Source organism: Marmota monax, unplaced genomic scaffold (genome assembly GCF_021218885.2).
Source record: "Marmota monax isolate L192 unplaced genomic scaffold, Marmota_monax_Labrador192_F-V1.1 WCK01_AAM20220418_F8-fsc00616, whole genome shotgun sequence".
Lineage (NCBI taxonomy): Eukaryota > Metazoa > Chordata > Mammalia > Rodentia > Sciuridae > Marmota > Marmota monax.
The window spans coordinates 35665-62096 of NW_026693475.1; the positions used below are offsets into that span (position 1 = coordinate 35665).

The 26432-nt window shown below is 37.3% G+C and overlaps 1 pseudogene; it reads left to right on the forward strand.

Annotated features, from left to right (window-relative positions):
• Positions 1-219: 219 nt before the first annotated feature.
• On the forward strand, positions 220-2208 carry LOC124101930 (prostaglandin G/H synthase 2-like; annotated as a pseudogene).
• Positions 2209-26432: the final 24224 nt, after the last annotated feature.

Below are 26432 nucleotides of genomic sequence, written 5' to 3' on the forward strand. Positions count from 1 at the left end.
ACATGCTCATAATGTTATTCCCAGAATTGACATGTTTAGGCCTAATGGTGTAAAAGGGCACAGCAGTTTTGAGTGCCTGCATGACAGGTGGCACAGTGATGGAAGAGGAGTGTACTTGAATGGGGAAGTTGAATGCAATTTTAGGGGAGGATACTAGAGAGAGCAACCATTTAACTGGAATTTAAACACCAATGGTGAGTTGTCAAACGACTTGAGCAGTGAGAGTCAGCACTCCCAGGAACTCCGCAGCGGCGCCTCCCGCAGGGCCACCTCCGGATGGACCCTACAGCCAAGCGCCACCAGCTGCGCACCGCCCCGCCCTCGGCCAAGATGCTCTGGCTGCTCTGCTGCTCAGCGCCGCCTTGGCCATCAGCCACGCAGCAAATCCTTGCTGTTCCAACCCATGTCAAAACCAAGGTGTATGTATGAGCACAGGATTTGACCAGTATAAGTGTGACTGTACCAGAACAGGATTCTATGGTGAAAATTGTTCAACACCTGAACTTTTGACCAGAATAAAACGACTTCTGAAGCCCACTCCAAACACAGTCCACTACATACTTCCCACTTCAAGGGGGTCTGGAACATTGTCAATAATATTCCCTTCCTGCGAAATTCAATCATGAGATATGTGCTGACTTCCAGATCACATTTGATTGACAGTCCACCAACTTACAATGTGCACTATGGCTACAAAAACTGGGAAGCCTTCTCTAACCTCTCCTACTATACCAGAGCCCTTCCTCCTGTGGCAGATGACTGCCCAACGCCCACGGGTGTGAAAGGGAAGAAGGGGCTTCCTGATTCTAAAGAGGTGTTTGAGAAAGTTCTTCTAAGAAGAAAGTTCATTCCTGACCCCCAAGGCACCAATATGATGTTTGCATTCTTTGCTCAGCACTTCACCCACCAATTTTTTAAGTCAGATCGGAATGGAGGGCCAGCTTTCACCACAGGCCTGGGCCACGGGGTGGACCTAAGTCATGTTTATGGTGAAACTCTGGATAGACAACATAAGCTGCGCCTCTTCAAGGATGGAAAGCTGAAATATCAGGTGATTGGTGGAGAGGTGTATCCTCCCACAGTCAAAGACACTCAGGTGGAGATGATCTACCCCCCTCACATCCCTGAACACCTTCGGTTTGCTGTGGGGCAGGAGGTCTTTGGTCTAGTGCCTGGTCTGATGATGTATGCCACAATCTGGCTACGGGAACATGACAGAGTGTGCGATGTGCTTAAACAGAAACATCCAGAGTGGGATGATGAGCGGTTGTTCCAGACGAGCAGACTAATATTAATAGGAGAGACCATTAAAATTGTGATTGAAGACTACGTCCAGCACTTGAGTGGCTATCACTTCAAACTCAAGTTTGACCCAGAGCTGCTTTTCAACCAACAATTCCACTACCAAAACCGTATTGCTTCTGAGTTTAACACACTTTATCACTGGCATCCCCTTCTGCCTGACACCTTTCAAATTCATGACCAGGAGTACAACTATCAACAGTTTCTCTACAACAACTCCATATTACTGGAACATGGACTTACCCAGTTCGTTGAGTCATTCACCAAATTGCTGGCAGGGTTTCTGGTGGCAGGAATGTGCCATCTGCAGTACAAACAGTGGCCAAGGCCTCAATTGACCACAGCAGAAATATGAAATACCAGTCTTTCAACGAGTACCGCAAACGCTTCAACCTGAAGCCCTACAAATCATTTGAAGAACTTACAGGAGAAAAGGAAATGGCCGCAGAGTTGGAAGCCCTCTATGGTGCCATTGATGCCATGGAGTTCTATCCTGCCCTCCTGGTGGAAAAGCCTCGTCCTGACGCCATCTTTGGTGAGACCATGGTGGAAATTGGAGCACCATTCTCCTTGAAAGGACTTTTGGGTAATCCTATATGTTCTCCTCACTATTGGAAGCCAAGCACTTTTGGAGGAGAAGTGGGCTTTAAGATCATCAACACTGCCTCAATTCAGTCCCTCATCTGCCGTAACGTGAAGGGCTGTCCCTTCGTCTCATTCAGTGTTCAGGATCCACTGCTCACCAAGACAGTCACCATCAATGCAAGTGCTTCTCACTCCAGACTAGAAGACATCAATCCCACAGTACTACTGAAAGGGCGTGCAACAGAACTGTAGAAGTCTATTGATCATATTTATTTATTTATGGACCATACCTTTTAACTTGATTATTTAATATTTATATTAAACGCCTTATGTTACTTTCCATCTTCTGTAACAGAAGGCAGCAGTACTCTTATTAGAGAGGAAGGGGTCACACTTGTGGAAATTATTGTGTCACTACTTTTAAAGATTATTTTCTTCCACTTAAGGGGGAAAAACAGTTCATTCTTTTCTTTAGAAAACAATAGGAAGTGACTTTTGACATGTTTTTACTTGAATATCAGTGTATAGTATGTTTTAATAAGAACAAATGCCAAGGTATTTGAACATTCAAATACTTACAAGATGGAAATGCTGCAGTTTCTACACTGCCATTATTTTTAATCTGCCTTTTATGCTGCAATAGAGCAACTAGGGTTGGAATTTTAAAGGACTTTTGGGTATTAATCTGTCATCAAACAAGGGTACAAGATATTTAAATGAATGTCTAAAGCAGACACTAGTAATTTCATGTCTTTTTAAAGCAGCCTTGAAATAATAATTTGAATCTAAATCCATGGGTAGAATCAATTTTAACAGCTCATTTGCTAAAGTTCTCAGACTCTTTACTCATATCAATAAAAGAAGCAATCAGATTTAAATCTCCAAAACCAGTAGAAATTATAATTACTGGTTAAAATATTAGAGATTTTTGCTTTTTCACTAGGAGAAAAAATCCAACATGACTGTTACAACCTCCTTTTAAATAAAAATATCAAATTTGGGGGTTTTCACTAGTGAGTGCAAATTTATTTATAATGTGACTGTTACAACTTCATTTTAAATCAAAATACTATTTATTAAGTTGGTTTCCATAGACCCTTGATTCTTTTAAGAGTCCAGTTCCATCTTAAAGATTTTAGAATTTGTTTTTATGAACAATAACATGCTGAATTTATAGCAGAAAAACGTCTGGGCATGGTGGTACACACCTGTAATCTTAGGACTTGGGAGGGTGAGGCAGAAGGATCTAGGTGAAACAGCAATTTAGTGAGACTTGTGTCACAAAAGATAAAAAGGGCTGGGGGTGTCACTCAGTGGTTGAGTATCCCTGGGTTCAATCACCAGTACCACAACAAATAAATTGATTAAATTTAATAACCAATAAAAAGGAAGAAAAGTAAATTCAAATTCTAATTTGGATTTAAACTTTTGAAGCAGAATTTATTCTATCCTTATACTGCAGGATGGTACTCAACAGATTTTGCTTTGAGTTAAATGAAGTTCCAAGCTAGACTTGAACAATGATCTATTTTCTTAGATTTTCTTTTTTACAGTGTGATTTAGCAGTTGCTATCACAGTACAAAATGTATTAGCCCCATCAAAATCCTCTTCAAAACGTTTAAATCCATTTCACACAAATCTCAATAAGCCTTGGACATTTGAATCAAAACCAGCCTTGCATTGCTGCTCCTTAGATTTTTTTTTTTCCTGGTAGCTACTTTGTTAAAATCAGTTTTTCTTCTATTTTTGTTTTCCTCGTTTTAAGATCAGAGCTCTTCTATCTTTGAACTCTAATATTGTCTTGAACTTTTGCACATTTCAGGAAAACCTCAGCTCAGGACTACTACTTAGCTCCTCTTAGTAGGAATAAAAGAAGAGCCTTGTTTTTAAAAATATATTTACTTAAGTGAAAGCAGAAAATTTTATTTAACTTTAACCATCTATAATCAAGAACCTACAAAGAGGCTAGAACCTCAGAATTGTAGGGCATTCTCCACAGGAAGACAAGTTACTTTTCTGTACTAATGAATGTCCAAAAAACTAGTAAGTAGTTGAGCATTAATAGTAAGAATAATAATGATGACAATAGTTTTCCACATCTCATTGTCAGCTGACATTTTATGGTACTGTATATTTATTGAGGATTATTATTTATGTTTAATTAGGATGTTATTGTTATAGACTGTTTTTTTATTATGTCAGAATCAATATATTTTGTGATTACCTCTCTGAAATATGTAAATGATTGGGATTAAGTAAGATTTGTGAATAAATTTTCAGGAACCTAATTCTGAGATGTTAAGATTTAAGATTAGAATTTCGACTTTTGATTTCCATATGCACCAGAGCACGGACAACATTGCCTCATTGACTGGGATATGCCATAGAGATGGGTCTTTTATATATTTGGACCTGTGACTGCTTCATTCAATCAATTATTTATTGAAAATGTTCTGTGCGAAGAACAATGGTTTTAGTATTTTGAAATCAAGCACCAATTACAGACAGCATCAATATTTGTAAATAACTGAAAAAAAATGTGTCTCAGGAAAGAAAGAAATGTTATTAAAGGAATAACTCAGGAAAATTTTCTTTGGGATTTTTTTATGCTTAAAACATTTTGAAGATAAATAGTCATCTTCGAAAAGCTTATAAACTGCTAACTTCTGGGATTTTTTTGTGGGGTTTTTTTTGGGGGGGAGGGACAAACCAACTTGATTGTTACAAACAACCTGCTGACTATACCTGAAAATTAAGGTTGTGTGTGAATGTTTCAGTGCCTTAGACAAATGTAAATTAACTTATGTAAAACATGTCTTGAGACAAACGACAGTTTATTTTTGTACTATTTAAAAAATAGAAAATCTCTTTTGAAAATAAATGTTGACTGTTACATTAAAAAATAAATAAATAAATAAACACCAATGATGGTGGAGGTCATAAAGATCCGCAGTTGAGGGCAAGCAGGGCTTTAGCTATAAATGGGGTGGGTCTTCCAGGGGTAAGGTTATTGTCATAGAGCTTTCCAACAAATTGTTAATTTCACAGAATAATACACTGGGCCCAATAGTGGAAAGGACATTCAAGATTCATTCTCAACCATACCAAAAAAACAAAACAACAACAACAAAAAACTCTTCCATGGTGACATACCTAATTCTGTCCTCACATATTGGGACTTTCATTGTGCAGAATCTCCATGCTATTGTTTTTATAAACATAGACAAGAATACCTCAGATGGCCCCTGACAGAGCTGAGGGGTTTGATCTGAATTTCCTCAGTCTCACAATGCAGGCTGCAGTCTTCCAGTCCTTGACCCTGGGAAGATAATGTCAATATTATTTTGACCTGAAGACTGGCACTGCAATTGGGTATCCAATTCTGCAGTCTGTCCCAAGGTATCTTATGTTTCTCACTATCAGATTACCTTGAGACAATTAAATATTTCATTAAAGCAAAGGCTTCTGAGGTTCTGTCTCACAGTTATCATCTTATGTACCATTGACTTCATTGCATTCAATGTCCAGTGCTGAAGAAATTTAATATATATTAGCTACAAGATACAAAGTATATGAAATAGATTTTTTTGAAATTATTCAGCATGAATAGCTATTCAAAACTATTTGCTTATTTGATTCTCCTGTGGATCATATAAAATCATATCATTATAATCCCTTCCCATAGATGTGAAAATTGAGTTTCAGAAGTTACCCATTCTGTACACACAATTCTTGAGTGCAAGGGCCATTACACAATTGACTTTCCAATGAAGATATATTATGATTTGCAGCCCCATGAGTCCCTTAGATGACAGTGGACCAGTGAACCTTGTAAACACAGGAAACCAAAGAGTAGTTTACGAAGGGGAGTGATATGATTAGATTTGTGCTCTTAAAACACTACTCCAGTAACAATATGAGCCACTCAACTTTGTTTATGAAATCAGGCTTGCTTCAAAACTTCTCATGAGAGAGGGATGAGACTGTTCTTTGCAAAAAGAAACTAACAGATTCCAAAATACAAGTACTTAGAAATTAGAAAATGAAAGGAAAATTTTATTATTCACAGTAAAAATGATAGTTTGATTTAGAGCAGGAGTCACCTATCACTTTTTTTTTTTTTGTAAACAAAACACTTTTTGACACATTGGATTCTATGAGACACCCAACTTCATTCTGGCCCTTAGGAGTCTTTCACATATTGTTTGTGTTTCATTAATTCATTGAAACCACAAATGTTTCTTTTTTCCAGGTACTTCTTTATGTGCTTTAGATTCAGCAGAGAACAAAAATGGACAAAAAAATTCTGCTGTCTGAAAACTTAAATTTATCTTAGATACAGAAAATATGTTCAATATATGTTACATAAAATGTTTGACAAAGAGAGTTATAGAAGTAAAAGTATAAAGTAAGAAAATTTTTGAATGTCCTCTCATGGTAGAAATTAAATGATGCTAACAAATCAGGAAGAATGATTTCTACAAGAAATGAAAGGAACTGAAATGTCCTCGGCAGTTCAAAATCCATGAGGAATTCTATGGTGAGTACAAAGTTTCGTTGCAGCACACTGTTTTCAACTGACAGAAATGTTACCATGAAAAACTGTGTTTATATTTATATATGCCTTATAATGTGTGTGTGTGTGTGTATGAGAGAGAGAGAGAGAGAGAGAGAGAGAGAGAGAGAGAGAGAGAGAGAGAGAGATTCATAATGGCTTAGGTAAGAAAAATTTTAAAAATGTGATGTCAATAGTTAAAAATGACCTGAAATGCTGTTTCCCCATTATTTATGCAATAACCAATTCTAGGGCTTTATATTATTGGTGTTGTTGTTGGTGGTGGTGATATGTGTCTTATTTCAACAGCATCCCCTGCTTGTAACAGAGTTGACTTGAGTCATGTTCTTCTACAACCTGTTCTAAATACAGGCCAATCTTCTAAATATTGGAGTCTGCTGGAGCAGAGGTTCTCTAAGTGTGATTTCAATGACAGCAGGTTCAGACTCATAGGATGGCTATGAAAGCCCATTCACAGGACTTATCCGGAGTGGTAGTATTAGTGGTCCTCTGCCAGGCCAGTTTCCTCATTAGCCTAGAAGGTAAGAGGGATTCTGACAAAGGACATCTTAGGAGTCACTGGCATTTACCAGAAAGGGAGGGGGCCTCTGATGGAGGTGCTTGGAATTCTGTGATTGGAAGACTTCAGATACAACCTGGTAGATGCTCTGGAACAGAATTCATAAAAGTAGCACCTGAAGACTGTATCCACACCACTCTATTTTATTTATTTATTAATTCTTTTGGGCAAAAATTTGTATCAAAACACAGTTATCAACATGTATTTGTGGCAAGGTACTAGATTTGAACTCTAAATATGTCATATTGTCGATAATCTTTGCACCTGATGATTTATAGAACATCACCATTCAATATATTTTGCTATTATGGAAATATCCTGTGTCTATCCTGTCTAATCCTGTAGCTTCAAGCACATGATATTTTGGCATATAGATCCTACAACAAAAGAACTGAGTTTGTCACTTTGATAGATTACATGGCCAATGGCCACAAAATTGGGTAGCATCATTCTAAGACACAAAAGCAGAAAATGGGCCTTTATTTATATGTAGTGCTGAGAGTCAAACCCAGTTCCTCACACATGTTATGTGAATGCTATTCCTCTAAGCCACAGCTCCAGCCCCATTATGGTGTTGTTTATAAACAAGAAGTAAACCTTAAATGTTATTGTATGAGTAAAGATCAGTGAGGGTTTTTTTGTTTGTTTGTTTGTTTGTTTAACATTAATTTTTTAGTTGTAGGTGGACACAATACATTTATTTATTTATTTATTTATTTATTTATTTATTTATTTATTTATTGGCACTGAGCATCAAACTCAGTGCCTCACACATGCTAGGTGAGGTCTCTTCTGAACTACAACCCCAGCTCCAAGTATTTTTAAAGTTACCTTTGGCCCTCTGATTTTTGGTATAAAGAATCTAAGAAAACCTAGTCCAGATTTTCTCATTTTGTAGGGAAAAAAAGGGGGGGGGTCTCAGATAAATTACTGAATCATTTTGAGTTGCATATCACAGTAATGGAATATTAAGTTCAGATACAAATAAATAATATGACCTCAAATAAAACAGCATTCTTTCTATACTTTGATTATGTTCTCTTCCCTATGATTCTAGAAAGTGTGGTTTTAATCAGCATTTGACCCTATTTGTACATCTGAAAAATGTACTACCTAGTCACTATATATATAAATAATCATTTACATTAGGCTTCAATTAAAAAAAATCTATTTTAAAACACTTTTACAGAGGAGTATTAATAACCCTTCTTTGATTCATTTTCATGTTTTGTAGGTACCACTTTCAAAAATTTCCTTACAATGAGGTTGTTTAGATACCTCTGAGGCATCAATTTCATGGGTGTTTCTAAACCCTCTAATATTAAGTGCCAGATTTAGCTAGAAGTATGGGATACAGAAATAGCTGGGATACACCTGGTTATTTGAGTTGTTGAGTGAGTTGTCACATATGTGAGAAAGAAAATCCCCCCAAAGTCAGAGGTCACCTTAAATGAGAAGGGATTTAAATCATATATAAGCTGAATTTAAAATTTTCTGTGATTTTCATCTTAATTTATCTATTCCTTAGGGAAGAAGTGATATATAAGTATAAAAATGACAAAGTAGCAGTCTTATACTTGGAGTCTTTTCATTCACATCACAATCTGAAATCAGGGCAGAGAAGTTAAATATCAAAGATGTCAGTTTGACCAAAAAAAGAGATTTACCAGTGATTTTGCTAACTTCTGTTGCTGGAAGAATTGCTTCTCTCTCCACTCAATTATAGGTACAAAAGGGAAAAATTAAGCAAACTACTGATAGACTCAATAAATTAAGTACTTTCTCAGCCCTGACCTACCCTTGTTCACCCCAGTAATAATTCCAGGCCTACCAATTGTTTCCAGAAGAAGTTTCTCCATGTACAGAGCATCTAAAATTAGGGACTTCTTTTCCAGGGAGTGTATCCTAAACTTCCAATTTCTATAAGCAATAGAGACTGAGCATGTGCAAATATTCATACATTACAAACAGTTGAATTTGCATGGTTTGTAAGTACTTCCAAAACCAAAATTTTCAGCAGTAGTGTTAAAAATGTGTTAGAAATCACAGATTCCTGTTTCATCACAGAAAATATTTATAGCACACTCTTCCTCTGGCTACTTGACATCCTGGAATATAACACACTTGCATCATAAATTTAATGCATCAGTCAAATGAAAAATTTCCTGCATCCTGTGTAGTCTTGTCAGAATTGCTATGATAAAAATCTGAAACATAGGGGCTGGGATTCTGGCTCAGTTGTAGAGTGCTTGCCTAGCACATAAGAGGCACTGTGTTTAAGCATCAGAACCACATAAAAATAAATATATAAAATAAAAGTTATTTGTCTATCTATGACAAATAAATAAATAAACAAATAAATAAAATATTTAGAAGTAAAAAATAAAAATCTGAAAGATAGTAGGTATTCCAGAGCATATGAACATCCATACAAAGACTCAGTTGTAAAAATGCTGATGAGAATATAAATCGAATAAAGCTATTTTTCAAAATGGTATTAAGGTTCTTCAATAAGTTAAAATAAAAATGCCATATGATTCAGTAGTAGTAATTCTGGGTATTTAGCTAAAAAAATTGGAGTCATTACATCATAGAAAATACTACATTTATATTTTCATTGTAGTATTTTTCACAGAACCTGGTAAAAGAACTGAAGTACCTTTAAGGTAAATGGTAGGTTCTGCGTGGTGCCATATGCCTGTATTCCCAGAAGATTGGAAGGGTGAGGCAGGAGAATCATGAGTTTAGAGCCAGTCTCTGCAACTTATCAGTGAGGCACTAAGCAAATCAATGAGGTCTTGTCTCTAAATAAAATATTTAAAACAGCAGCTGGTGATGTAGCCTGGTGGTTGACTAGTTCTGATCTCAACACACAATAAATAAATAAATAAATAAATAGTCCCAACACATTGACCCTATGCTTTATTTTCCAAGAAGCAATTTACTTGCTTCCTTTCTGGATAAACTGGACAGGATGTTTCATATTCTTTATCAAACTATTTTCTGCAGGAGAAATATAGATTCAAAATAATGTTCATAAAAGGAACATAAGTTACCCTGAAGGGGAGACTTTTGTGACCCTGTTATGACCAGATTCTGGAACTCAGGGAAATAAAGATAATTTCTACTAACCATAAAATCTGCAAGAGTTTAATCTTAAAGAATTCAATTAAAAATCGTAAACATGAGGCTAATTAACATAAAGTTGTCATGGCAGTAGATACTTGAGAGTTTGATGTTATCCTGGGGTCAGCCCAAAGTCAAGAAGTGTACCTGAGCAGGACTCTTTGGAATCTTTTTTTTTTTTTTAGATGTCCAATAAAATTGGAGTGCAAGAGAGCCATGCTATTCTTTTTACAGAGAGGACACATTCTCTCCCTTTAAAGTGTCACCTTTTTCTTCCTTCACTCCTTTACATCACTTCTAATAAACTCTTTGTGTCTGCTTTTCTCTCATGTGAAATGCTCACAAAGAGAAAGCAAAATCTTTAAACTGCCATCTGGTTCTTGGAGAAAAATTAGAAATACTGCATCCATTTGAAATATAACATAAGAAATAGTTGATAAGGCAAAGAGGGAATGCTGGCATTAAAAATGTGAACAGAGCTGAGTGCAGTGGTGCACTCCTGTAATCCCAGGGTCCTGGAAGACTGAAGCAGGATGATCATGAGTTCAGTGCCAGCTTCAGCAAGGGAAAAGTGCTAAGCAAATTAGTGAAACTCTTTCTTTAAATAAAATACAAAATATTGCTGGGGACTTGGCTTAGGAGTTGAGTGAGCCAATAAGTTCTAAAATGACTTGTTATCCAGTGACAACTAATTGACTCACTATAGGCAGAATGTCAAGATTCAATCACAAATTTCACAGAAGTCATATGGAAAACAGATGGTGTCTTATACATAGTGTGGTGAAGGTGTTCCTGCACACTCTATCTGACAGGGTCACAGCATGGGGGATGCTGTGGCAGGGATCCACCATCTGGAAACTGGAACCATGGGGAACGTTAAGTGTTTGGTTTATGATACTCATAATATGGATAATAGGGTACATATTAATCAATAATAAAATATGTGTGAACTGAAATTGCAGGAAAATTGCCAGAATGAGACTAAGGATACAATTAAGACATACCTGGAGATGTGTTTTAATATCTCTCAGGATACAAACCGATAGTGTTATTCCTCAAGAAATTTATGAAGAAAAGATTGCAAATCAAGGTTCTTGAGAAAAGCTTAACAATTTACACTAAGCCCCACATTCTAAAGCTACAACCTGTGCAACATACATTCCCCCCACTAACAGACCCTCCTTTGCCTTACACAGGCATGATAAAAATGGGAAAATGGGAAACACATTGTTAATATTAATGGCAAATGGGTTGAGGTGAAGAGCTGCTCTTTTGTTAAAGATTACAAAGACATAAGAATTGTTGTATTTCACCAAGGATCAAAGAAACTCTTTAAGAAAGCAGTTAAATAGGTCATATATAAAAAAGGAAATTACCTTGGAAATTAAAAATAGGATAATATAAAATTAATATACATATATTTTAGAGGCACTTCAGATTAGTAGGCTCTTAAAAAATAGGCTTTCACTATTTTAAGTGTGCTTTATTGGGACTTTAGAAGTAAGAAAGCTTACCAATAATCATAGGTATGCTTTAAAGTTAAAGGTTAATGATATAATTATAGGTATGTTTTAAAATTAAAATTAATAATAGGTCAAGATACATGTAGTCCAGTTGTGTAGTCTAGCACCTAGTGATTGAGCTTAATCATGATTGGCAAAGATTACAGAAAAATATTTTAAACAATGTACTCAATATCTTAGGTAATTAATACATGTCTGAAAATATTGTAACTCTTGAAAATTATGAAAATCAAAAAAGGTTTGAGCTTTGAAGCTATCCATTAACTACATGAAAAAATACCTATAAAAAAGGTATAAAAATAAAAGCCCCTCTAGGGCTTCAGATACTTCTGAAGGCTTCTTGTAACTTGCAACTGTAGTCCTGCCTCCTCTTCTTTCACCTAAGCCACTCATCCTTCTGGACCCCTGGATCTCTGCTAGGGCTTGACCCTAGAAATAGAGATTTAATTTTTTTAATTTAAATTTAAAGTTGACTTTGTTGATGGGCTGTACTGAACTATAGAAAAAATATCTATATTTATATCTATATCTAACTATACACACACACACACACACACACACACACACACACACACACATATATGCCTGTGATTCATATTCTCATAGTACCCCATACAAAATAGGGGAAAAAAATACAGCATAATCCTACCATTAGGCTCAAAGAAACATTGCAAATAAGTTTATTTTTTGTACTCCATAGTCTGGGATACTGAAAGATCTATAGACTCTGCACCCTCCATCTTTTTTTTTTCATTTTAATGTTAATACTAGAAAAATTAAATTTTATTTGTGCCCCATATTTTTAGGGGAGGAGGGACATTGCTGCCTTAGGGAATTACTTATGAGTAGAAATGTCAAGATGTTTTCTCATAATACCAGAGAACAGAAATATTAAATAAAATTTTTAAATTGTGATATTTATTTTTATAAAAATTTATACATATATATTCACAAATTGATTTAACCTTATATACAGTGATAAATTTAAATGAACTTCTATCTGGGCTGGGTCTATGTATTGGGAGAAAACACTGCCATAAAATGATTCCATCCTGAGACACTTAATGCAATTCACAGCAAATTAAAAAAAAAAAAAAATCAGGGCTGGATAGCATTATTGTAATATCAGTTACAATAATCTCTGGAGATTTAAAGACCCTGGCCCAGGAATCTACCTATCTATGTTTCTATCCATCCATCAATCCATCCATCAACTCTGGGGTCATGGGGCTCTCTAGTGAGTACCTGTGGATCTGATCCCCAGTGGTTTTTTGTTTGTTTGTTTGGTTGGTTGGTTTTTGCTACTGGGGATTTAACTCAGTGTCATATGACCACTGAGTCACATCAGCAGCTGAAAAACCAGCCTCTGTCTCAGAGCAAAACCTGTCCAAGGAAGGGACATGGGCTTTGTCCTTGGAAAGACCCACAGAGCACTCCTAAGCACATTCCCACCCTGCTGAGTTGTTTATCTACAAATAACAGGAGAGATCTTCTGCACCAGGTGTCCCTGACTCAGTCAGGCTAGGTGGGGATCCATAGCAGTCCCCTAGCAGCCACCAATCAGCATGAGACAGGGAAATACCTGGGATGCCAGATGACCCTCCTCCCAGTAGTTTATGGCAGTTGATAACATGTTGGGAAACCATGTAGTTCAGCAGGTACACCCCTCTTGGCTTAAACCAATCAGTTCAAATGAATACCCCTTTTGTACTGACCAATCCCCCCTACCCAACTTGTTCCCGCCAGTGAATGTGCTAATCATGTTTTAGAGTTGTTATTTGATTTTCCCGCGGTGTGTGATGACTTGCTATGATGTATGTGAAGTCGCTGCCCTCTCCAAAGAATGTATAAAACTGCTGCAAACCCTGGGCTCGGGGCTTCTCAGCATCACCAGTTGCTGTGTGTGTGTGCGGGGACCCAGCTAGCTCGCAATAAACACCTCTTTGCTGCTTACATCGATCTTGGGTCTCTGGTGGTCTTTGGGGGTCCTGAATTCGAGCATAACACAACCATATTTGTATTTTATTTAGAGAGAGAGTGTCTTGTTATGCTCGAATTCGGGACCCCCAAAAGATCACCAGAGACCAAGATCGATGTAAGCAGCAAAAGAGGTGTTTATTGCGAGCTAGCTTGGTCCTCCACGCTCACACTGCAGCTGGTGATGCTGAGAAGCCCCGAGCCCAGGGTTTGCAGCAGTTTTATACATTCTTTGGAGAGGGCAGGGACTTCACATACATCATAGCAAATCATCACACACCGCGGGAAAATCAAATAACAACTCTAAAACATGATTAGCACATTCACTGGCGGGAACAAGTTGGGTAGGGGGGATTGGTTACTACAAGAGGGGGATTCCTTTGAACTGATTGGTTTAAGCCAAAAGGGGTGTATGTGCTGAACTACATGGTTTCCCAACACTTTATCAACCACCTTAAACTACTGGGAGGGTCTTCTGGCATACCAGGTATTTCCCTGTCTCATGCTGATTGGTGGCTGCTAGAGGGTTGCTATGGATCCCCACCTAGCCTGACTGAGTCAGGGACACCTGGCACAGCAGATCTCTCCTGTTATTTGTAGATAAACAACTTAGCAGGGTGGGAATTTGTCTAGGAGTGCTCTGTGGGTCTTTCCAAGGACAAAGGTGATGTCCCTTCCTTGGACAGGCTTCGCTCTGAGGTAGAGGCTGGTTTTTCAGTCTCACTGAATTTCTTAGTTCCTAACCATTGCTAAAGCTGGCTTTGAACTCACAATCCTCTTCATCAGCCTCTCCAGTTGCTGGGAGACTCATGCACCACTGCACATGGTTGATCCCTAGTCTTTTATCCACAAAAAAAAGAGCAGCCAAAGACCTGTCTTTCTGACATTATTTGTTTCTGGGTTGGATCCAATTTAGTGTCACTCAAAGAGTTGGCCTACTAGGCTCTGTTTGGAAGAAGTGCCTGAAGCCCTTTCCAATCTGTCTGTTAGGTGAGAAGCGTCCAATCCTCACGCAGCCAGTGATGAGGGGGCGGACTTCCACAATCTTCTGTTCCTTTTGTTTCTGGAGTCTGCCATTCTTTGAATCCATTTCTATGCTTCCAATCCTAGATCAGGAGCCCCAGGTTTCTGCACTACACAGGAACTGAAAGAAACTATCAGGGAGAAGAAGTAAGCATACTGAAAGCCAGGAAATGGTAAGTGTGTTCATATTTTGAGACTGGGTAGCAAGGCTATTTGAAGCAAGCGGGACTGGCAATGTTGGGAACTGGAATTGGTGGTCAGGGACTCCTCAGAGGTTTCTCTAGTGTCTGGTGGCCAGAAGGTCTCTCTGTGGCAACTCAGTCTTCAGTTTGCTCTGACTAGTCTAGTGGAGCTTAGATCAGCATTTGAGAGCCCTGGCATTCTTTGCCATCACTGTATGGTATTATCAGGGCCTTCCTGAATTCCTATGTGGAAATCTGTATGCCACTAGCTGTGTGCCACTAGCCAAGCATGACCCCAGATTGTGTGGTGAAGACTGAGGTAATCCTCAGGAGAGGAGACCAACTACATTGGCTGTGTTCCTGCATAAGAGAAGCTGTGTTTTTACAGAAGCCGTGTTTTTGCTCCTCCTGAGTTTTGTTGTTGTTGTTGTGTGTTTGTTTTTTTAAAATATATATTTGTTTGTGATCAGGAATTAATTCCAGAAATGTTTATTTACTGATTCACAATCCCAGCCTTTTTTATATTTTTATTTAGAGACAAGTTCACACTGGGTTGCTTAGGGCCCCAATAAGTTGGAAGGCTGGCTTTGAACTCTTCATTCTCAGCTGCCTGAGCTCTGTAAATCTAGGATAAGCAGTATTTCAAATCCAGAACAGCTATCTTATATGCAGAACTCCAGTTTAGCTATCCATAGGTCTGAGAATGAATCTCTAGATTTCCAGCTCACACCACATTTGCAAAGTCAGGGTTCCCTGCTCACCTTGATTGAGGATAAATTGAATAGATAGTAAAATGCCCAGGCAGCTGTATACTGGAGAGCTTTCTACCACACCTGGAGCTAATGGATAGATATGTTAATGAGCATCTTTAAGGCCTATTTCAAATGTTAAAAACCTTGAGGCTCACTTGTGCAAATACCTTCAACCAAATTATTTGTCCCAGGGGTGAAGCCAGGTGGAAGTTACAGGAAGAAGGATGGGATACAGAAAGGACAGATGTAAAACCAGGTGGTAGCCAGGGTACTTTTTTCAATATCTATTTTAAGTAGATTTTGACTCATACTCTTCTCAAAGCCATACATATACTCCAATGCTGGCACACCAAAATGGGGTTTTCTGCTATTATGCCCTCTCCCACAACCTAAAGTTCTATTTTCTCTTGCTTAAATAAATCTTATTCTTTTTACTCTTAATTTCACTGAGTGTTCATAGATTTTATTCTTCAAACTTTGTCAGACAGAATCTCAGAGAAAATTGTTAAATGGGAAAATTTAGTTTTGCAAGGGTAAAAGAAATTGAAGTTAAAGCGTAAAAGTTAAAGGGTAAAAGACCGGGTGTTGCAAAGTTTCTAAGCTGCAAGGTCTGAGTTAAAATGTAAAGGATTAGGTATTGTTAGGTTCCTATGCTACCTGCAAAACCTGAAATTTCTGTAGCTGTTAAGACAATGCTTGGAACTGCCCAGTAAATATTTCCCCTGACTGTTTGGTTGTTTAATAAGGGCTCTGTGTGGTCACATGTAGGCATTGCAGGGCCTGGACCAATCAGTTTAAATGTAACCCCCTCCTTAGGAATGACCTATCACTCCAGCCTGACTTGTTCCCGCCAATGAATGAACTAATCATGTTTAGGAGTTGTTGTTCAATTTTCCTGCACCTCATGATGATTTGTTCTGATGTATACAAAGCCCTCTGCCCTCCCCAAAAAGTGTACTTAAGCAGTGCTCAGCCCCTGCTCGGGGCTCTGGGCTGCTTTCCCTTCTTGAGTGGGCATGGAGCCCCAGCATGCTGGTTCAATAAATCCCCCTTCTGCCAATTGCATGAGTGGTCACTTGGTGGTCTCTTTCTCCGACGTTTTGCGGGACCCTTACAGTTTCATCTCAAAACTCCAGTTTTCACATGATCAATTTTTTTTCCCATGTTTCATATTGAAGGGATGACTTATCTGTAATTTTCTTTTCTCCAAGAACTGGAGAGCAGTTTTGAAAGATTTTGCTTTATCTTTGTGGGTCTTTCACATAAGAAGAAAGGAAAAAAATTAGAAAATAAGGTGACATTAAAAATAATGACTTTTCTAAATAAAATAGTATAGTTAATGTGTCCCAATTAAAGATTTTTTTCCCTTATATGTGAGACCACTTTATTAAAATGACCTGTAAAATCATTTCAAACATTTCAGCAATCATCTTTGTGGTGGTGTGGAGGAAAATAATAATGGGACTAGACTTGTTGTAGACGACAGGAAAGTTTAATCACAAGGGCTAGAGTGCACATGAATTTGAAAGTCAAAAGCCTTGTATATAACCTGGTCCATTTTTAATAACCTGTTATTGAAAAACCAGCCTCTATCTCAGAGCAAAGCCTGTCCAAGGAAGGGACATGGCCTTTGTCCTTGGAAAAACCCACAGAGCACTCCCAAGCACATTCCCACCCTGCTAAGTTATTTATCTACAAATAACAGAGAGATCTGCTGTGCCAGGTGTCCCTGACTCAGGCTAGGTGGGGACCCATAGCAGCCCCCTACCAGCCACCAATCAGCATGAGTCAGGGAAATACCTGGGATGCCAGATGACCCTCCCAGTAGTTTATGGTGGTTGATAACATATTGGGAAACCATGTAGTTCAGCACGTACACCCCTCTTGGCTTAAACCAATCAGTTCAAATGAATACCCCTTTTGTACTGACCAATCCCCCCTACCCAACTTCTTCCCACCAGTGAATGTGCTAATCATGTTTTAGAGTTGTTATTTGATTTTCCCGCGGTGTGTGATGATTTGCTATGATGTATGTGAAGTCCTTGCCCTCTCCAAAGAATGTATAAAAATGCTGCAAACCCTGGGCTCAGGGCCTCTCAGCGTCACCAGTTGCTGTGTGTGCGCGCGGGGATCCAGCTAGCTCGCAATAAACACCTCTTTGCTGCTTACGTCGATCGTGGTCTCTGGTGGTCTTTGGGGGTCCTGAATTCGAGCATAACATTATTACCACTGTGTACCAGTGATGAGTCCTTGCTTCCCTGAATGCTGAAATATAACACTGCAGAAGCACACCTAGGCAAGTATAGAGTGGAAAGTAGAAGGCTTTATTAAAGGATAGAAGAAAAGACTTCCCCCCCAGAGGAAGAAGGGGACCTGGAATCCCTAGAAAGAGGAGGTCTTTCCTTTTTTTAGAGCTAAGATTTTTTAGTCCTTCCACATTCCTGTCCTTTGTTTCCCTCTATCATCCTGCAGTGATAGAATATAGGTGGGAAGGCTTAAAGGTGGGAGAGAGGTGGCCTGGAGGAGTAATCTGGGCAGGAAGGGCCTGGGGTGGTTTGATTAGCACCTTGCTGTTTGCTGGGTTCTACTTCATTAACAATTCTTTAGGATGGGTTCCAGGCGTTGGGGACATTAACATTTCAATATCACCAGATGTTCTGGTTTCCTGGACTCCCTTCTCAGTAATGGTTTCCATTTTCTTTATCTTACTCAATGTTAGACCCAATTTACCTAACTACACTAACTACCAATCTTTAAATCTGGCTGCTCTGTTTTATATTAATATTAACCAGTAGCTTTAATACTTTTCCAATATCTGTTTGGATTGAATCAGTGAAGGAATCAGTGAAGCAGAGAATCTAGTTTTATTTCCAAGTGTGGTTTCAGTTATCACAGTGTCTGAGTTAAGATTCCCCATTGAAGGATTTACTGTGTATTGTGTTCTCATTACAACCTCCCATATTTGTTCAGTCCTTAGTTTTAGAACAGTCTGATATAAGGTGCCCACAGATACAAAAGTCTCTTGGCCTATTTAGTAAATATCAGTTTCTGAGTCTTGCCTTCTAGAGATAAGTCTGAACTGTATGTGTGTAGCCTCAAGGGGAGCAGTTGGTTGCTATGAAGCTGGAAGGAATCTTCTGATGTTCCTTTCATCTAAAAGGAAGTTCATTTTGGGAGGACCATACCAGGAAATGAATTCAGAGGCATTCAACCACTTAGCCACATCAACAACCCTACTCTACATTTTATTTAGAAACAGTTTGCTAGTGCCTCACTATCGCTGAGGCTGCTTTGAACTCTCCATCCTCCTGCCTCAGACTCCCAAGCCCCTGGGATTACAAGCATTCCCACTGTTAGACCAGGATGCAAGAAAAGACCACTGACTCCAATTAAAATCAAATTAAAGCAAGCTTATTATTTCGACCAACCAGGCTGCCTCTCCCAAAATGGCAGGAACAAGACAGCAGCCACAGCTTTCCTGCAGTCCAGCTTTATAGCCCAGAAAGTTACACAAAGGGGGGTTACAGATAACAGAACTCTGACAAGCATCACACTAATGGTAGTTTACATTTTTTGCTGGCCCCGATATCAGAATTTATGAGGCCCATTAGAGCCTCAGAGAGGGTCGTTGTCTGGCCAGGGAAGGCCAATATTTATGAGGTGTCACTAAAGTTTCAGAGAGGGCTGCTATCTGGTCAGAGAGCCAGGCATGGGTGAGTTCAAGACATGGGCAGGCATTTCAAGCAGATTCAGAATTTGCAGTAATTTATAGTAAAGCCGAAATTATCTTTTCATGGCATTGTGGCGAGATGGCTCCCAATTTTAAGAAAAGATCGGGTTGGGTCTATCACCACCATGCCTGACTGAGAGTTAATTTTTTTTTCTTTTATTGAGTACTGTGAATAAAGCTACAATGAAAATGGAACTGCAGTTATTTCTTTTGAGAAAAGTTTCCAAATTTATTTAGATATATACCCAGAAATATTATTACTGGATTGTATGGCTTTTTAAACTCAGATTTATTATTATTTTATTTTATTTAGGTACATGAGATTAACCCATGGGCACTTTGTCACTGTGGTATAGCCCAACCTGTTCCTAATTTTTGAGACAGTGTCTCATTCATTGGCTTAGGACCTTACCAAATTGCTGAGACTGGTCTTGAACTTAAGATCATGTTTTCTTATCCTCTTGAGCCACTGGGAGCACAAGCATGTGCAGCCTTGCTTTGCTATCCAAAATTATTATTAGTGGAATATATGTCATTTTTTTGTTAATCTTTTGAAGAACCTTAACACTTTTTTTTCAAAAGCATATTTATTAATTTTATATTTCACCAGTATTTTTACATGTATATGTAGTCTGGCATCCCTGTAATATATTTGTTTGCTTTTGTTTGGTTTGGTACTGGGAACTGAGCAACATCCCCAGTCCTTTTTATGTTTTATTTTGAGACAGGTTTTACTAAGTTGCTTAGAGGCTTACTAAGATGCACAGACTGGCTTTCAAGTCACAATTCTAAACCTCTGGGATTACAGGCCTCTGCCACTATACCTGTCTCTCAGATTTTTCCAAAAGCCATTCTAAGAGCCCTGAAGAGAGTGCAGGTAATCTATTGGACTCATGCATTAAATCCCCCAGGCAAGTTTATGTGAAGTAGCCAGAGTAGGAGTATTCTGCAAAGATTTGTTTCAATAAACAGGGATTTCTTCTTTCTAACCCCTTTTCTGAACCACTATTGGGTATCATAGTCCATAAAGGTGCTAGAAAAACAATGTACACTCATTGGTTTTCAATATATAGATTTGCATAAGCTCAGTCACCTTTGCTTCCAGAGCTTGGAATTTCAGAACATAGTAACTTAAACAAAATATGTTCAAGTTGAGAAACTCAGCGTACAAGCAAACTCCTTTTAGAGCAATTGATAGTTCTGGCTTGATTACTGGGGTGAGCATGTTTGGGGCTTTTCTCATGAAGTGCTAAAATCTCACTCAGGGTACCAGTTTTTTATTGTATTTCCCCCTATTACATCCACAATACAAACTAGGGAGAATATTTTCTGACAGCAACAGCCACTGGGAAAATATATTGGCAAATGTCTTTTTGAGATAAACTAACTACTTTGATATTTGGCTATTTATCCTGGCCTAGAACCCAGCTGATAAAACACTTGCAGAGGCTTTCATGGCTCCTAGAAATCACCATATTTTCTGTTGCTTAGACACTTGTATGTCACTTCTCCTACATTTCTGTTTACTGTGGGTGATGCTGGCCAATGGGGATTTAGTCCCAAATGCAGTGCTTTGCTCAAGACAAGACTAATATTCAGTGTACCCCAGCTTTTCATTCTGATGGATGGTAGATATTTTATAAATTGTCAAATGCATTTAAGTCTTTCTACTCATTTATAACTTTGTCAATGAGACACTCAGAACATGAGTAGCTTTTTATTAACTGTATTTATAGATGGAGGGAGAATGCAGAATTTTAATATTCTGATTTATTTTCAACATCATCCCCCCCTTAACATCTGCCTTTTATTGTGTTTCTAAGTTTGGAACTGAGTACCTTGCACATTCTGCACAGACACTCTAATAGTGAACTTCGATACTAATACCAAATTCCAACTTCAGATTGCATAATTTCGCCATTCATGTCTAATATTATTTTTAGTATGGATGGTTTTATTTAGGCCTTTCTATTGCTCTTAACAATGCCAAAAAATGACATATGTATGGATTCATGTTTGGTTAATTTATGATTCATTGTTTGTATTATTGCATATATTTTTATAATATGCATTGATGTCACAAAACAATAGCAAGTTTATTTGGGCTTCAAAATTGGAGGTTTTGAGCTACTTTACATATTTTTTTCCTAGATAGATTTTAGAAAAACATTTTAAATATACTAAAATTTTAATGGGGTGATATTATATATTGAACTGAGATAAATACATTTTTGTAATTTTGAGTTTTATTTACACACATGGTGTGTATAATGGAGCATTTTATGTCCTCTTCAAATTTTTGTTTTTTGATAAGTTGCATATATTGTATTTGAAAGCTTCTATACATGTAATATGTTACATAGATATCACTTGTATGTAATACTTATGTAATATTTTGTTCTGTCAATTAAACTGGTTATGATGAAGTTGTAGAAACAGACAAGGCAAGGCACAGAAGATAGAAGGAAACAGTTTTATATAGCCAGGCTCAGAGGGCACAGCTTTTGCTGTAATCAATCAATCCCCTGAACCCTGAATTCAGGTAGTTTTAGTTTTATACCCAGCATGTAAGGGGAGGGGCTCAGAAGTTCACAGACTGCAGAAGTCACATAAAAGCATTTTTTTTTCTTTCACTTTTCTGGGCAAGTTAACCCTTCAAGGACAGTACCTGAGAAGAAGAGAGCTTTTTCTCCCCTTTCTTTCCTCACCTTCCCGCTATTACCATGGAGCCCAATTGGTAACTTCTCTTTTCTTAGAAATGTAGACATCTGTGTGAAGCCCCAGCTCAAGGCCAGAGGCTTTGCTTACACATTTTTACAAACTACTCTACTGGATACATGTTTGTGAGAAACTAGTAAGGGGTGTCCATCACCTGGAGTGCTGATTTTTTCCTGGCCAGTGGCCAAGTAAAACTGAGAAACATGAAAATTAGAAGTTTATCTACATTGCACTCTTTTGTAGAGACTCTTTTGCTGACAGTCCTAAAATCAGCCAATGTGAAGATTTCTGGAGAAGCCCAGTTAAGACTTTCCTGTGGAGAAAGGGGGTGCAACTTCAATAAAACTAAAAATGTGTCTCATTCCAAAAAAGCAATTTTTGTTTTCAAACTTATATAGTATATAGTATTTTGAATGTACGCCTCTTTGCACCTATTTCCCTTGTTTCAACTGCATGGGCTAACATTGTCGTAACCTTATGCTATCATGTAACTATATATTATCAGGGTTCAGAAGCACAGTAATTTCTATAGGCTATGCTTCTGGTTAACGAATATCATATATATAAAATAAATACACACAAAAATATAAGCAATATACATTCCTTCTCTAATTCAAGATAATTTCTTTGTCCTGATCAATACTGTGTAATTTTTTTGTATCTGATTTTAGTTTGTATTTTTCTAATTTGTTAAGATGCTGAGAGGTTTTAATTTCTGAACATTTTTTCCAACCAAAGGTATCATTTCCTTTTTTATTAAACATGCTTAATTTTATGTGAGGTTATTAGTGTTTTTCCATTTTGTCACTTCTCTTTATATGTTTTTTGTTGTTGTTGTTTTGTTTTGTTTTTAAATATTTTATTATGTAGCTATGGCTGGACACAATACCCTTATGGTTTTTATTTATTGATATGGGGTGCTGAGGATGGAACCAAGGGCCTCACATGTGCCAGGTGAGTGACCTACCACTGATCCACAACCCCAGCCCAACTTTGTACTATTTAATGAACAAAATTTTTATTTTAATGCTACACTTATAAATTTTTAACATATTTGTGTAACTTTTTGAAAGTAAATAACTGGTCTGTTTTGTGGTTCTTGAGATTTAAACCAAAGTTGCCATTATACTCATTAACATCCCCAGCCATTTTTTAAACTTTTATAGAGACAGGTTGTCAACAAGTGGCCCACACTGACCCTGAAATTTTAATCTTCTTGCCTTAGTCTCCCAAATAGATGGCATTAGAGGCATGTACTATGGCATTTTTGGTATAAATCCCTTTTATTCATGCTGGGGATTGAATACAGGGGCACCTGACAAATTAATCACATTTCCAGTATTATTTTATATGTTATTTAGTGATATGTTCTCACTGGGGTTTTTAGTGACTCATTTGGTGAGGGTGGCATAGAACTCACAATACTCTTGCCTGAGTCTTCAGAGTTTTGGGATTTCAGGCTTGTGCCACTCAACCTAGAAGAAATCCTTTGTTATAGTTTTGACAGATATATATTAGGTATTAAACCTAGGGGTGTATACCCTTAAGCCACAGCCATATACCCAGGCCATTTATTATTTTATTTTGAGACAGGAACTTTCTGACGGTGGTCATGGCCTTGCCAAATTGTTGATGCTTTCTTTGAATTTTTGGTTCTTCAGCTTCTGCCTCCCAAGTCATTGAGATTGTAAGTGTAATACCATTCACAGCTATATTTTATTTTTGTATTGAAGTATATATTACTTCTGAAAATGATGTTTTTTTTTTTCTGGTATTTAGAAAGCATATAATATAGTTTCTGCCCCCCTCCAAAAAAAATCTCCTTGTCCCAATGGTTTTTCTTTGAAAAAAATGTCATATTTCTATTTATGAAAAGCACTGCAAACTTTCTCTAAATTTCAACTATTTTTTTCTTTTTCTTTTTCTTAATAAAGGTTCTATGTTACTTACACATGTCTATTTATTTATATTACAATAAGGTATATACATATTTCTATAAATTCATACTATACAACAATGTGTGGTGAAATCATCTATTGTTCAGTGATGTACTTCAAGTAAATATAATATGTAGACTAAACATTTGGTAATACAATAATCTATATGTCATTATTTACTCTGACATTAAAAACAAAGAAGTTTAGAGTGCATTTCTTGCAATGAATACCCATCATTAATTGAGGCATATTTGGTACAGGTACATATATATTACATTATATACAATTAATGTTTTATTGTTATACCTCAATTTATCATCTCTCTTTTAATTGAATTTGTCATTTGGAAGCACCCACACATGACACTCTGTGCATATGTACATTTAGTGTGTATTTAAAATTTTCAATTTTGCTTAGTATGTTCTGCCCTTTACTCTCCTTTTTATGAAATTTTCTTTTCAAAATTATTAATTTTTATTAATTTTAGGCCTTTTATTTTAACTATGAAAGTCTGTAAATTTTCTTTTTGTCCTCAGCTTTAGAGGCATTCCACTATATATAGCTTTAATGTTGTGTAATCAACCTCTAATTTTCTATATATTTTACCCCAATTCTGAGCACTCCGCACTATTGTTGTCTGAATGGAGGGGATCTCAAAATTATTCATGCACAAGGCATAAAATGGATGGAGGAGAATGTAAGACTGGTGGATACTGTGTATATAGATGCCATTATTATTATTATTTTTTACATAAGTGTATTTGTGGAGGGTCTGGGGGTTTGGCTCAGCTCTAGAGGGCTCACCTAGCATATAAGAGGCCCTGGGTTCAATCCTTAACACCACATAAAATAAATAAATAAAATAAAGCTATTGTGTTCAACTACAACTGAAAAATAAATATTTCAAAAAAATTGTGGAATATATGGGGGTAGGATGGAAAAGAGCAATAAAGAATAAGAAAAAACTTGAGCAGTAGAAGGGTTCAGATGCAACAAGTCTACAATAGCATCATGAGGGTAGAGGGGTAGTGTTCTTGGAAGCAGAAATAAAATTGGGGGAGAAAGAAAAAGGTAACTGTTGAACAGTTCCCAAGTAAAAGAGCCAGGTGAATGGCTTCTGTGTTTAACTCTTCCCATCTAGAAGTCGAATTGGTAGTTCATAAGGTATTCCTCAGTAAGTAGTAAATTTATTGAACAACTAACTACCATTTTATTCCCAGAGTTTATTCTGTTACCTCTTTAGGACTTAGTAAATGGTCTTCTTTCTTCTTCTTAGAATATGGGTGTCTCTTTTTATCAAATGAGTCTATGATAAGTGTGTTGAAAATTATGATTCTAAACCTATCACCAATCCCCACAATTCCAAGAGTATTGAGGGCAGAAAAAAACAATACTCATAACTAATGAATCACTTTCAGTGGAAGCATGGTACCAGTGACCAAGATGGAATGCAATCAAGATGCTTCAGTGGTAATGTGGTGTCAGAACCACCACCCTAGGGATTTGGGAACCTCTAAAGCACCATATGCATCTCAGAATCTTTTACTCACCTTTTAAATACAATTACTGCTGCTTGCATAAAAAATAAAACACTATGTATAAGAAGGGTGAGTGAGAATTAAATCCTCTGGAGGCACTGAGGTTGGTCTTTAATTCTAGTGGATAATTAGTCAAATAGGGAAAACTTGAAATTGCCCCATCTTTCCCAACTACATGGAATGGAACATTTAGTTGTACTGAACTAAAATGACAAAAATGCATTTCAGGGAGGTGGTATCAAAGAAATTTTTATGGCAGAATCTTGGAAATGTGGGATAAAAAAATACACATCCATATACAGTTATATCGAGAAAAAGATAAATGATAAGTTCATAAATGCAGGGGTAAATTCAGTGTGCTATATGAGTTGTATGTACAAGATAATGGTAACATCCAAAAGATGAAGAAAGTAGTAATTGAAGTGATTTAGAACTCTATAATTGTGGGAAATAATAAAAAAAATTTAGTAAAAAAAAAAAGATACTGTTATATCTGTTTGGATATGCCTCTGTCGTCTGCTATTCACCTGAATTTGATTCTCTCAAATGAGCTTAGGAGAGTAAAGTGCTTTCTGAATTATTGTTTTCTCTTGTTTTCAGGATTTTGTCAGCTATGTCTTGTAATGCCCAGTCCTGAACTCACTTTTGTGGCTCTTTTAGAATTTATTCTCGCCGACAGAGGCACAGAATCATTTCACTCATTTGGTTTAACGAACTGACTTTTCTCTATCTTTACAAACAATATTTGGAAGAGCCAGTCTACTGGGGGGTCTTCCATATCATATAATATGGTTCTCAGACCCTGTGAGGTTTGAGGGTAGTTCTCTGCTGTATTACTACCATCTTCCCTGTGAGAGGGCTTACCTGTTTTCTGTGTTTTGAGTGTTCGATCAATTCAGAAGA